The sequence below is a fragment of the Pinus tabuliformis genome, chromosome 7, assembly GCF_031772625.1.
Source record: "Pinus tabuliformis cultivar Carrire ecotype Pingquan chromosome 7, CPIR1, whole genome shotgun sequence".
In the NCBI taxonomy this organism is placed as follows: domain Eukaryota; kingdom Viridiplantae; phylum Streptophyta; class Pinopsida; order Pinales; family Pinaceae; genus Pinus; species Pinus tabuliformis.
The window spans coordinates 381,914,020-381,929,027 of record NC_142293.1 but is presented as its reverse complement, the minus strand read 5'-3'; positions in this window follow the sequence as shown (position 1 = coordinate 381,929,027).

The following is a 15,008-nucleotide window of genomic DNA, read 5'->3' as shown; positions in this document are numbered from 1 at the left end:
ACCGCTATATCCTCTGCTCATATGACATGACCACGATACTGTATATGGCTTTTGTAGAAGTCACACTTTGTATACTTAGCGTACAACTGATTGTCCTGTAGGGTCTGCAGCACCATTCTCAAGTGATTTTCATGTTCCACCTGATTCTTGGAGTAAATCAATATATCATCAACAAAAATCAACACAAACTTATCTAAGTATGGCTTAAAAATATTGTGCATCCGACTCATAAAAGTGGATGGGGCATTTGAAAGGCGGAAGGGTAACAGTACAAACTCATATTTTTACAAATATAGTCTTCCTTAATCCTTATTTGATGGTAGCTAAACCTTACGTAAATTTTAGAGAACACACTTTCTCCTCGAACTTGATCAAATAAATCATCAATGTGTGGTAAAGGGTATTTATTTTTGATAGTCAACTTATTCAACTGATGATAATCAATACAAAATCTTAAAGTTTAGTCCCTTCTCCGTATGAACAGTACGGGGGCTCCCCAGGCGGATACACTGGGGTGAATGTAACCTTTATCAAGTAGTTCTTGCAGCTGCATTTTGAGTTTTGTTAACACATGTATGCTTAGGCGATAAGGAGTTTTGGAGACAGGAGCTTCACCGGGAACTAGCTCAATCATAAAATCAGTATCACATTTAGGTAGTAATCCAGGAATGGATTAAGGGAACACATCAGTAAATTCTTGAATAACGAGAATATTTTCTAGGCAAGTCATTTTGATCTTGGAATTTGTGTATCCTACCTATACAACATAAATCTGACAACCTTTCCTAATGCATTTCCCGAACGAGTTAGCAATAATAGGATGTAACTTAATATTTTCTTGATTCCTTGTATTTCCTTCCTTTGTTCCAACTCAGTAAGGTAGCTAACAAATTTTTCCTTGCAATCTACTAAGGACCAGTGTCCCTCCAACCAATCCATCCCTATCAGCACATCATATGAACCCAAAGTGAGTATATTTAGATTAAAGCAAATCTGTTGTCATGAAATAGTTACAAGATAACATTCTATTTTTGTAGTTACCATTCTCTTCACCCCTTGTTATAGACATTTTTGTGCCTTACAGCATGAAGCATGAAATGTCCATAATCTAAGGGATCCAAAGTCCCTAAACATGTTGTTCCTACCCCTAGGGGAACAAGGTCAGCAAACCACAGCAATCCAAACAAGTTCTCCACTGAAAATTACTCAAAAACAAGGCAATTCTGGATCATGTCAACTGCTCCACTGAGCATCTGCACTGAATGTCAAGTGCTCCACTGTCTACCTGCGTTGAATGTCAACTGCAAAGAAGGCTACCTGCGCTGGGCAAGTTTAGACATGTGGCAGAGTCATTCCTCAAGGTGTCAATGCCCAGGAAGCTTCCAAAATGACACTTGGATCAGGGAATTCGACTGGTGATGAGTAAGAGGTTCTAGATCTCCAAGTGGAAGCAAGAACCTCCAAGTGGACTCAAGAACTGAAGAAGAACTGGAGTAGGAGGGGACACTAGTCACATCTCAGGCTGACTCATCCTCTCTCCAAACTCCTATATATGGATCTCCCTCCAATGAGATCTGGAGGCTGGAATCTTGTGAATGTAAAGAATTGTTGTTGGTTTGAGTTTAGAACTATTGGGTGATTTGCTTTGAAGGAGGTGAAGAGGAGATTTCTTTCTGCTGGGAAGGTGATGCTGGATTGGGCCTCTTATGGTTGTATCACTTCCTGAACCTTACTTCTTCCATTAATAAAGCATTTGAGGTTCTTCTATATGCATGTGTCTCAATGGTGTATTGTTATACTTGTGTATTTGATTTATTCTAATCCTTGAATCAATTATGAATGTATGCTTCTTGTAGTTTCCCTCTCTTGCCATTTTGCAGGATCTTGGTGTAGCTGGGCCAGTGAAAGAGCAAGGAGCTGGGGGCAAGCAGCAAAGAGAGAAGATTGGATCAACCATTAGCGAAAGACATCGGTTAGTGGATCTCTTTCTCCCCTCTTTTACATCTCATAAAGAAGTAATCTCAAATAGCTTTGCTTTGATTGTTGCTAAGGAACTATCACCCTTAGAGTGGGATAGGGTCATTCCGTATTGGATACTTTTCCCAACAACAAATTGGCGACTCCACTGGGGATCGTATCTTGTTGGTTGTTTGTGTTTTTGCTATTCATTTCATAAACATAGGGAGTACCGAATCGAACTGCATTTGGATCTTTCAAATGCAAAGTAGAGGGCAGCTACTCTAGCTCAGTTTCTGGGCATGTTTATGATTTGAAGAGCTGATCCACAAGGACTCTGAATAGCTCTTAGTGATAGCTTTTCATCCTCCTTTGAATCATCCTTTAGTGTGTACTTGATTGGTAGCTTTGATTTGGCCAAAAACTGTTGATTTTTGAGCAATCTGTGACCCAGAACCCAAGAGAAACGAGAGTTTCTCTCTTCATTGCAGGCACTGTGAAGGCAGTCTGCATTTCATCACAGGTCCCGAAGGGGCTACCTGCGCTGAATGTCAAACTGACAGTGTTCTACCTGCGCTGAACCAGTGTGGCCTTGTGCAACTGGGGTTCTCTGCTTTCTGTTGCCCTGTTTTCATCCCTGTTCTTGCAGCCTGTTATCAGTCAATGTACCTATCTGAAACCACCTTTCTTTGCCACTATTCTGCCTCGGTTGTATAAAGAAACTGTATTTGTTCTTTGTGTATTTCTTACATCATTTGCAGTTTCCCATAACGAAAGTGAACTAGTCTTGTTGTGGCCTCTTAGATCTAGACCTGTGATAAGTGTCGTTCTGATCTTAAGAGTTAGTTTGTTTGCTATTCATAGCTGATTGAGCTTTTGCTTTCGTCATATGGTTTGAATTTATGTATTTCTAGTGTTGAAACAAGTAAATCTTAAGGTGTCTTTTGATTTTGGACAAAAGCTTGTTTGCTTTCACTTGAAATTGAATTCAAAGTTATACAACAGCTTTATTTTTGTAGTACACCAACATTAAGAAAGAGAAAAGAAATACCTGCATTGTGCATGTGCATTTTGACAGTTTGCATGTTGATTTAGGAAAAAGTGCATTAGTGTGTGCTCTATGATCTGTGTGAAAAGATGATGTCTTTCTTTTCCCTCAGTAGTTAAGATTTTCATAAGTTGAAAAGATTGAAAAAGCTTGCTTCTCATCTTTAGACTGCATTTAGGAGTTGTACCATACATCTCGTGGTGATCCATAAAGGCAAACTGCTAAACAAGATCAACCTAAAATAAATTGAATTTACATAACAACACTTTGAAACATAACGCAAACACATAGAGGTCTAAGCTAGAGACGTGTTCCGGCATCGTTAAACGTGATATCTTAACGTTGAGTGGTTGGGTGATTCCTCCACGGTGAAGCGATAAGTATCAATATGGACTTGTGCTCCCACGTACCGTCGCGTATATATTGGGAGACCCCTATAGGAACAAAGCCTTTATCCATAGGAAGCCGTGTCGGCCGCCCTACTGATCGCAATGCAGTGAACACAGCATCTACGAAGATCGACCACCCGTACCGTAAAACGTATTCTGTGGTTTTGCGAAAAGTTTGGCACACCCTCTGCCTAGAACTCCAGAGTAGTTTCTTTTGGCCTTTTTCAAACTCTATAACTGAAAAAGTCCATCCGAGCATTTGTCACTTCGGGCTCGTTAAAACATCGAAGGAGACTAGAGTCATCTTTAGCTTTTTCTCGACTCTTAAAAAGTGAAAAATCAAGTTGTGTCTAAAGCGTCATTATAAAATTTATTTTAAAACGGAACATAATCACCTCCTATTCCTGCGTTGATCTGTAGGTTGAGAACATGGAACGCACCAACCAAGGAATTCCCCATGATGGAAATCCTAGTCCTTTCTCCTCTTGGGGAGAAGTTGGTGCGCCCCACATGGCCACATTGTCGCTTCCAGGACTGACAATTGGCCTGCCAATATGGCTATTCTCAACCAATGTAGTTCAGAACACCATGGTTCCTGAACAGTTGAGTCAACAGTTAGATCAGTCTAGAGCTGCCCACCAGCCTTCTACTTCCTATAACTCTTCCTCCAATCCTTCATCTTCGCAAGGTAGAGCCGGCAAAAGCCAAGCTCCCATGGAGAAGAAGGAGAAGAAGAAAGAAGAGAGAAGAAGAAGAAGGAGCCTAAGGCGACTGGGGGCAAGCAAAAGACATCTGACAAAAATCCACACACAGCACAGACCGGGCCTAAATCGCCATGTGTCATATGTAGAGGAGACCACTTCCATATAGATTGTCCCTGTATTCCCCGGATACTAAGGGACTGGTCCCCTCGTTTGCACAGTTTGGGAGCATCAACCTCTGATAGCCATGTTGAATGCTTACCGTCAACCAGCGAAAGTGAATGTTCGAGACAAAGAGGGGGAGCAAGATCCCCCTGCAGACTGTGTGAAGGCGATCACACCATCCACCGTTGTCCCTTCTTAGACGAAGCGAAGAGAGTTTTGGAAGATCGTCCGGTATCACCGTTGAGACTTCCTCCTGGATACAAAAAACTCGTGCCAAGTCCTTCGTTGGTTGAGAATACAGCTGGCCCGCTCAAGTGGTCAGCTGAGGCGTCAGTCATTGAAAATGAACCTACTGAATCCAGACCAGATGAAAGTCCAAAGGTCGAAACGGCAGTTGACCCGGTTCTCCCTTCAGAAGTTTCATCTTCAAATGACACCGTCACTAAAGATTCATCTTCAAATGACACCCTCACTGAAGAGAATAAGGATGACACCATCCAGATTCTTTTCATCAACACAGACTCTGACGAGTGTCAGGGCAATGTGCCCATTCCTTTATCGCAGGAAGGAACATCGTCAGGGTCATATCCGGCCGTGTATTCGGTCCCACCACCAAGCAACCTGGTTGTGTCCTTTGATTGGAACCAACTAGGCAGACCCCGGTTGCCAGCCAATATACCATTCAGAATCATAGTCCAAATATACAGAATGGTAATGGCTGGCACTATCATTGATGAAGGGGCATCTGTGAGTATCCTTTCCTCTGTTTCTTGGAAAGCACTGGGTTCCCCGGCGCTTTTGCCTGAGATAAGAAATCTCTTGGGTTTCGATAAAGGAACCAGTCGACCATTAGGGATCCTCCCCAATGTACCCATTACATTGAAAGGGAAGGCCGTTCAAATGAACGTGATGGTCGTTCAAGGACCCTTGGATTATAACCTACTCCTTGGACGAGACTATATATATTGCATGGGAGCAATAGTCTCCTCACTCTTTAGAGTAATGTGTTTTCCACACGAAGGAAGAATGGTCAAGCTCGTAGACCAACTTTCATTTCCGGGATCACGCATCGCAAATAGTCACATACCAACCCTGAATGGTCTATTCAATCAAGAAATGTCTCCACCCCCAGTCCTTCTTCCCGATGAGTGCGAGTGATTCAGAAAGATGGGACTGGAACCCAGGGGGCATGCATCCTGGCCTGCTTCGGCAGGGGAACTTTGGGTATAAGGTAGAATTTCCGCGAGAGAATATGACTAGTCCGTGCCCCGTCCGTGGTTGGAAGGGGGGTTGTTCTAGAATAGGATTCTTTTGTCAAAGTTACGTGTTTGACAACAGTCACTCACCTTTGTCTATTTCGGTAGGCATCGCCGAGGAAGTGTTTTGTTTAACGAAACAATCTTTAGGTAACCTGAAAAAGGTAGGCCAAGGAAGTGTTTTATTTAACGAGACAATCTTTGGGTAACCAGAAAGAGGTAAGCCTCCCTCAGTAACACAAATGTTTTGTCTCTGAGTAGTGTTCTTCTCTTGTCGCAAGTAGCTGTTCTCTTGTTGCAAGTAGCTGTTCTCTTGCGATCTTGTGAAAAATCCGTTGAAAGTTGGGCTAACGAGAAGACAAGTATCGTATAGACCCGTTAAAATTAACGAGAAGACAAGTATCGTTAAAATTAGACTAGCAAGACGACAAGTAGCTGTGAACACCCAAAGAAAAGCAGAGGTTGGAAGGAGGAGGGGCAACCTTGAAATTGTATTTTATACCTGGGGGCATGCAACCCTTTTGGAGTGCAAGCAAGGAGCGGTTATTTATCTGTTTTTTGGATTAGCCGTTTCTGAACTTGCATAAAGAAAGGAGCAGAGCAAAGCTTAGTGAGATGAAGCTCCATAAAAAATAGAATCTTGAGGGGACATTTCTTATCTTTTGACTAGTAAATCGAGCAGTTTTAGCATAAAGTTCATGCTCGTTAAAAAATAAACGCAAGATCCGAGCAGTTTTAACGCGGTCTTCATGCTCGTTAAAAAATAAATATAAGCAGTGAGCAATGTTTCCTCCAGAGTTTAAGCTCATTTTTAACTAAAAAATGAACCTATCCCGGTAAATAACCGCTGTGATCGTAAATTTATCAGCCATAAAAGCCTTGGTCGTGTTTGCACCTGCCACCTCCACTTTCATTTGGCCGATCGTTCACCTCCATATGATTGTTTACCCATTTTGAGGAACAGCTGCGAAGAGTGATTTCGCCTAGCCATCCTTGTAACACTGCCGTGATTGGAAAATTCCAACCTGTACCTGGAATCAGTTGCTATCCTTGTTTATCACTCGTTCCTCAAAAGACGAGTCTTCTTTAATCTCTTTTCAACTAACTCGTAAAATATGAAAAGTTTGCCGAGTTTTTGCCTTCCAGCTCGTTAAAATGACCGGAAGAGTTATCCCTCCTCTAGATTTTAATCTTTTTGGACCTGAGGGATTATTACACAAAAAGATCGAGCGCTTGTTTTGTTCGGCTCATTAAAGTTATCGAAAACTCATCCCTTTTGTATTGTTTTATACTTTTTTGGACTTAAGGGATTAGATGACGAAAAAGGAATTTTGGAGTTAACTTTATGTATCTTTTCAGACTCTCTAAAAATGAAAAGGACCGAGTTGTCTTTGTCGCTAGACTCGTTAAAATGAATTAAATAGCGACAAACTTGTCTTTAGACGAGAACGAGTTTCCCTATCGCTAGGCTCATTAAAACATAGCGATGGGCTTGCCCGAAGGGCAGGTTATAGAACAAGCATATGTTATCCTCCTCAAGCTTGACAAAAATAAAGAGGTATTGGTCAGAAATGACTGGGGAAAAATTGGGAGAACCTCAAAGCTTTAATGGTAGCAAGTCGCTCTTGAACATGACACTTTTCCTCCGTACCACATCGGGTTGGGTTGTTTCATTCACCGGTCTCATCACCATGGTCTCGCCAAACCATCCACATTTGGGGTAATGCTACCGATCCATCACATCAGTGTCGTTATATGTTCAAGAGATGTTGTTCAGAAAGAGTCAACTGTGTCCCATCCACTACCATACATCATCTTTCATCCTTTCATGACCGCCACCCTGAATCATATTTCACAGATCGTTTTCACCTTCATCACAATCATTAGCTCCGTTCCGTGTCACTGATGTGGGATTCATTAAGGCCCTCCTTTGACGGATCGCTTCTTGTCGACTTCAGCTCATTATCCAAGAAGTTGATCTAGGAACAACCCCCTCAGTACTTTGAAGCTTGCATGCCTCAATGGCAAGTTTCTCACTTCCGGCGACAGGTATACATCAATGACCTTCGACCGAAAGATTTTGCATGGTGTTCGACGCCAAGTCCTTTATTCACACCACGTGGATTGTACTGCCGTACCTTGAGGGTCATCATCATTATCGGTGATTCCTCTCACGCTTGTTAACAGTTCACATCATTGACTGGTAATCAAGCGATGTCTTTCCATGTTCGACTCCAAGAAATTCTCACATGGATCGACTTGTACTTAGAGTGAAGATTGGACGAGTTTGAAGACCCCGGATCTAGTTTCATCCATCCGGGCTGCGATATATATTCAGGAAATAAAGACATTGACATGTACAGCAGATGATCATCCTACTCAAAGGATGATAATTTCAGCAGAGAATTATCACTCTACCATCAGACGATTGTCTGTTCTATGTACAGAAAAATGTAGTTATAAAGCTGAGCATGGGAATGCCCGCCTCAGCTAGATCATGAAAGCAGTATGAAAAATAATGTATTGTAGTGTATCTTATTACAGGTCACCTCTCAGCGATTGAATAAACTTCGGATCCTCCTGATAAAGCATTTCACCCGATAAATGACCTCATACTTTAGGGGGCAACTGTTATAGACATTTTTGTGCCTTACAGCATGAAGCATGAAATGTCCATAATCTAAGGGATCCAGAGTCCCTAAACATGTTGTTCCTACCCCTAGGGGAACAAGGTCAGCAAACCACAGCAATCCAAACAAGTTCTCCACTGAAAATTACTCAAAAACAAGGCAATTCTGGATCATGTCAACTGCTCCACTGAGCATCTGTGCTGAATGTCAAGTGCTCCACTGTCTACCTGCGTTGAATGTCAACTGCAAAGAAGGCTACCTGCGCTGGGCGAGTTTAGACATGTGGCAGAGTCATTCCTCAAGGTATCAATGCCCAGGAAGCTTCCAAAATGACACTTGGATCAGGGAATTTGACTGGTGATGAGTAAGAGGTTCTAGATCTCCAAGTGGAAGCAAGAACCTCCAAGTGGACTCAAGAACTGAAGAAGAACTGGAGTAGGAGAGGACACTAGTCACATCTCAGGCTGACTCATCCTCTCTCCAAACTCCTATATATGGATCTCTCTCCAATGAGATCCGGAGGCTGGAATCTTGTGAATGTAAAGAATTGCTGTTGGTTTGAGTTTAGAACTATTGGGTGATTTGCTTTGAAGGAGGTGAAGAGGATATTTCTTTCTGCTGGGAAGGTGATGCTGGATTGGGCCTCTTATGGTTGTATCACTTCCTGAACCTTACTTCTTCCATTAATAAAGCATTTGAGGTTCTTCTATATGCATGTGTCTCAATGGTGTATTGTTATACTTGTGTGTTTGATTTATTCTAATCCTTGAAACAATTATGAATGTATGCTTCTTGTAGTTTCCCTCTCTTGCCATTTTGCAGGATCTTGGTGTAGCTGGGCCAGTGAAAGAGCAAGGAGCTGGGGGCAAGCAGCAAAGAGAGAAGATTGGATCAACCGTTAGTGAAAGACATCGGTTAGTGGATCTCTTTCTCCCCTCTTTTACATCTCATAAAGAAGTAATCTCAGATAGCTTTGCTTTGATTGTTGATAAGGAACTATCACCCTTAGAGTGGGATAGGGTCATTCCGTATTGGATACTTTTCCCAACAACACCCCTATGGCTAGTTGGACTAACCAAGGTTTTTGAAATTTACTGCTTTGCAGTTGACACCTCTCTACAACCTTAGGACTAACATAGCTTAAGCTAGCACTGGGATCAAACAAAAGAAAGACAGGTTGATTAGCGATCATACCTTCACACTCAATCATGGTGGGCTGGTATTCTTCTTGATGATTGTCAAGCGCAGCAATAATTCTGGCATACTCCTTGCCACCTCCCGACCTGTGGAAGCTTCTTGAACGTTTGAAAGTTGTTTCGTACTTGCCCTATGTGGGTAGTTTTTGTAATAATGGGGTTCTCCACATCCCTAACATTGTAGAGGCTATTTCTGTTGCTGATCATTTATAGACTTATTAATCCCCTTTGTCTGCCTATTTTCAGCAGATGTTGGGATCTTTGACTAATTCCTTGCTAGAAATTTACTAAAGGGCCTTTGCTGTACATTCCTTCCATTGATAACTTTTGTCTGTTTGCTTGGGGGAAAATTTCTCCCTTTCCAGCTCAATCCTCCTTGTGATCCTTCATTCTTCTATTTCATTTGTTGATAACAGATGTAGGCTTACTGCACCACATCATCCATCATCCTCGGGTAATCAAATTCCAACTTTTCCTTCATAAAGTTAGGTAGACTACTAATAAAACGCTGAATCTTGGCCTTTTTTTCTTGCATATACGGTACATACCGTAATAGGGAGGTAAATCGCTTCACATATTCATCCATGGTCAAGGTTCCCAACCTTAAATCATGGAATTCCTTTGATTTTTCATCATAATAGCGCTTTGTTAAATACTTATCCTTGATGTAACCTATTCTTCATTAATTTTTCTTACAATTTTTATTTCCTCCCACCAAAGGGTGGCCTTACTTCTTAATTGATAAACTGCCAGTTGTGTCTTAAGTTTATCATTGTAGTCATAGACCTAGAAATATTTATTCATGTCGATTAACCATGATTACGCCGCTTGCTCGGACTGACCTTCAAAGATTTATGGTTTTATCTTTTTCAATTCCCCTTGTAATTCAATTTCTGTCTTTTTATTTTTTGCTGGTCAGAAACATTATCAGATTGTCCTTCTTCATCCTCCTTATGTCTTTCTCCCGACTCAACATTATCTTCCCCTTGATGGACCATCATGGTTTTCTCTCTCTTACCAACGTTGGGGTTTGGTCCCCATTGATTATGTCGGTCAGACAAACTTTTTAGGATTCTTTCTTTAACTGTTGAACAGTTTCAAGTAGGGAAACATTAGCCTATCAAGATTCTTCTCCCAATTGTATTCACATATCAGGGTTGGCCCCTAATAAGTTGCTTCTGGCTAGTTCAGTGGTCTAGGACCCCTCTGCATTCTACTCCTTGGTGCTTATCTCTGTGTTCACATTCACATTCACTTAGTTTGTTTATATTGTATTATACACATCCCAGAAGCCTCAATGTTATGAAGAAGTCTCTCATACCACTTATAACATATATCCACTAACTATTAAACTCAATACATATATATATAAAAGAAACAAAATTTAATTACTCTATGCTTTTACCAAACCTACCACCAAAGCATATCATGGAGTTAAGTTTACAAGAGAGGATTCAGTGGTTGTACATTAGTTTTATGTCATATCTTGATTTAAGCAATTCCGGTAGCTCTTAGTACTCGATTAGGTTGGCAATTTAATGCTCTGATGTCTGACTCTAGAAGGGTCTAGTTACTCGGGACACTTGGCATCATTGTCTCAGCGCGATTTTGGTTTGGAAATCAAATGGTTCTTGACGTCTAGGGTTTATTGAGGTAACAAATTCCCCTGCCCTCTGCTGCGAACAAAGTCATTTGGGTTTATTCATGCCTTTGTTTACTTGCTCTGCAATTAGGAAAAAATTTCTCTGTGGCAATGAGGGTTTTGGTCCATCCAAACCCTGTTTGATGGTGAACTACAATAGATACCACCCTACAGGTACTCCGCATCATTTTTCTTTTCTCCTCAAAGTCAGATTCTCTTTAATAGTCTCCATCCCTACCTTGAGAGTGTATAGGCAATATTTCTAACCATTTGGTATTAAATTGTGCTGGTGAATCTTTCTTCTACACGCTTGCTACCCCAGGTGGAGGTAAACTCAGAAATGTTCGCTCTCGGTTGGGAAGGTTTATAACCTAAATAGGGTTATGGTTTTTATGTCCCTGTCTGAACAATTGAGTGGATACTAAATTTGGGTTATGGTTATTGGTGTAGGTGGGCTTCACAACTACATTACTGACCTTCAGGTACCTTTCGATTCAGTTTGAATTACGCCTTGATATTGTTGTTAAGGGGTTAATTTTAACAATGTTTAAATTTGGAATTTCAGGTATCTACTCACATCGAACCCTCCTTGTTGGTGTGTTGGTGTCAAAAGCAACGTACTTATGCATCGTTGATCCTTAATGTCTTCCAAGTTGGTTTTAATGTTGAACCCATGGTGGCTTATATTTCACAAATCCTTTCATTTTCCTTACTGCTTCGTATGAGATTGCTCAGCTGGGCGCTGCCCTGGATTTTCTGGGTGAAGGCATTTGGAAATTCTCCCACCTGGAACTTGAATGGATGATTTGACAGAGGCTAGAAGTTTCCCATGCTTGTAATTATTTTCTTTTGTTTAATGTATGATTTTGGCTACTCAGCGAACCGAGGTGGAATACATTTCCTTAACGAATATTTTGATACATGCTTAACCCAACTGAGGGTTTGATACTTGTCTAATTTAGGTTGTGTCTGCATAATTTTTTGGGTTGTAAACTCTTTGAAAGTTGGATATGGTGTCTATGGAAGTGTTAGTGCTTTCTTGGTTTATTATTCTTGGCGTGATTTCTGTTTGGGATTCCATGCTCGAAGTTTGTCTGTCTCGAATATATTTGACTTCGCAGAGTCTGTGCATGAATCATTTTTATTTAAATGATGAATATATGGGGCTACAACAACTTGTTTTACCAGACTGTTGAATTTGACAATGTGTTTTCTGGCTATTAATGGTAGAAAGGATTAGTTTCGCTCTTAACCTTCATTATAGTTTCCATGTATGTAGCTTTGTTTCTCCTTTCATAGAACTGTTTGGAAATTCTAAGTTTTTACTTATGCTTTTCATATATTGTATGAATTTATACTCTGTTCAGTTTCTAGTTGTTTCACATGTCGAATGGTAATAACTCTCTGTTTAAGCACATAGTCTATTTCGTTCTAGGTTAAGACACAGAACATATAACTCTAGAATACCTAACACATGCATAATCCTTACAATTCGTCATCTCTTATTATTCATCAATCATTGTAGAACCATTATTTTAGTAGTCATCAATCATTAATAACATCATTAGTTCAATAATCATCAAGTCATGAGAGTTTGAGCGTTTATCTATTCACTGCCTTGTAGTTTGTAGTTCCTCTTCGGGAATATCTCACCACCCAACTGTGAGTCTGGCAATTAAGTCCAGACTCTTCCTTGAGATCTTCCTCCTCCGAACAGTGATATGAGGTCTGTTACACTCAGGTGTCTTGGGCATCAAGACTCATTGTCCAACCTCAAGTCATATACTTGTCTGATTGTACTCAGGGTTTCCCACTGGTTTATTCTACCCAGTTTAAGGAATTTTAGATAGAAATATTCTTCTTTCCTGACACATTTGGTATATTTCCTCTCCTGTCTTCTCCAGCCCCCTAGGCCTTCCTTGAATTCACCTTTTGAGAAGATAGGGGAGTAACCACCTTAACTGTCTCAAGCAGTTAACAACTGTTTCTTTCAGTTCTTGTCAGAATACTTTTACTCTTAATATTCATTAATTATAAAATAAAAATGTTCTGGCCACCCAACCATAATTCTTTAATGTTCTCTGAGTATTTGATGACAAAGTCATAAAATAAAAGGATAAAGTAATAAGTCAAACATATTAAACCAAGTTAAATGTCTGGGTAATGTGGGCTGTTACACTTACACATCCCCCTCATACTGGCCCCACTTACACATCTACTCATACTGGGTTGTAGAATGAGCCTCTCAGCTCAATCAATAATAATAAAAACAAAGATTTATTTTGAATTTGAGTTGGTGACAAATAGAAAAACAAAAGGAAGTTTTTTTAATTAGTTTGTAATAAAAAAGTAATTAATACTTACTTATGTTCATGAGCTATTAATGAAATTAGAAAAATCAACATAAAATATTAAACTGTATTAGTGGTTGATTATATTACTAGTTACATTAGATGTCAATATGGCTCAGATGTTTTCATGTAAGATTACATAAATAACCTAGATTCATGTTAACTCTGGATTTACCAAGCTCCAAGAGGGATCAAATTTGTTGACATGTAAACATCTTTTAGAGTGAAAAGAGATTTGATCCCTCTTAGCATCTGGAGTTAAGATGGATCTAGGCTAGTATAATATATATGTAATTGACATTGAAATATTTTATTATTGTTTTATGCATACATTTAAGTATTTTTATTATTAATATTTTTTTAAATATTACATATCAAATCCATATTAAGCATTGAAAGAATGACAAATCTCCCTCATACATTGAATTAGAAAACAATGGTTAATGGAGTAAGAACTCCGAATCTTTCTCTCTCTCTCTCTCTCTATTTAATGTTAAAATGTTTTACTCGACCTGCTTATTGAAATATTTTATATATAACCCACATTAAACTTTTTTTTGTTATTGATATTTTTTAAATCTTATATATCAACTCCATGTTAAAAATGAAATAAATTACACATCTCCCTAGTTGCAACCTAGTTGTGGAAAATGAAACACACACACACACACATATTGCTTTTTTTTTAGTATATAAGTAGATATACAAGTATGTTATTTAATATGAATAATGAAATATTTTTTGTTATTAATATAATTACTCTACCCCCTTTAGTTTTGAGTTTGTGACCTCTTAGGAGGTGTTGTGGTCACCAACAACCCCCCTCTTCGTTTGATATTAGTAATAACATCAAGCAAAGGGGGACCCTTAGCCAAAAAATCCAAAAATATTTTTGTTTGAAAATTCTTTTGTATCAGCTCCCTAAAAGATATATCGTGTCGCAACGGAAAAAGGAGCGCTTGCCCAAAGCACATAAATACACTAAAAAGGAGCGACGCGAGAACCCATCGCATCGCGCACATTAAGAGCGTTTGAAAAAGGAGAACCTAAAGAAACGCCAACGGCCGATATGCGACGTCGCACGTCGCAATGCCACACGAGCAGAACAAAATGACAAAATGAAAACCTTGCGATGTTGCGATCTGCGATCTGCGACCATGCAAAGCTGCGATCTGCGATATTAGCGATATGCGATATTAGCGATCTACGATTTGCGATATCTGCGATCTACGATAAGACTTAATAACGTCGCAGCCATCGATACTGTGATACCAATCGCAGAAAAAACTCATCGCAAGAATTCTCCGACATACACGGTAGATCCAAAAATGAAAGCGCGCCTTAAGGGAAATTAATGACCGCATGCTCGAATATCCAAAACTGATTGCATCGCATTTATCGAAGAGTCAAGTTATGATTAATGTCATTAATTTCGCATTCATTAGAATTTAATGCTTTCATGTCAATCTTTTCGTCATTTCCCTTCTTCTTTGCGTAAACTGCAAGACATGCAACTTATATAAATCTATATGCAGGAAACATCTAAGGAGAAGGGAAGAGCGCCAATAAGACAACAGAGAGAAGATGCCTCCGCAATTGGATGCCGCATGCAGCAGAACCGCGGATTCCAGAGTATCGCCCAACAGGCACTGATGAAAATAGACTGTCCAAGAC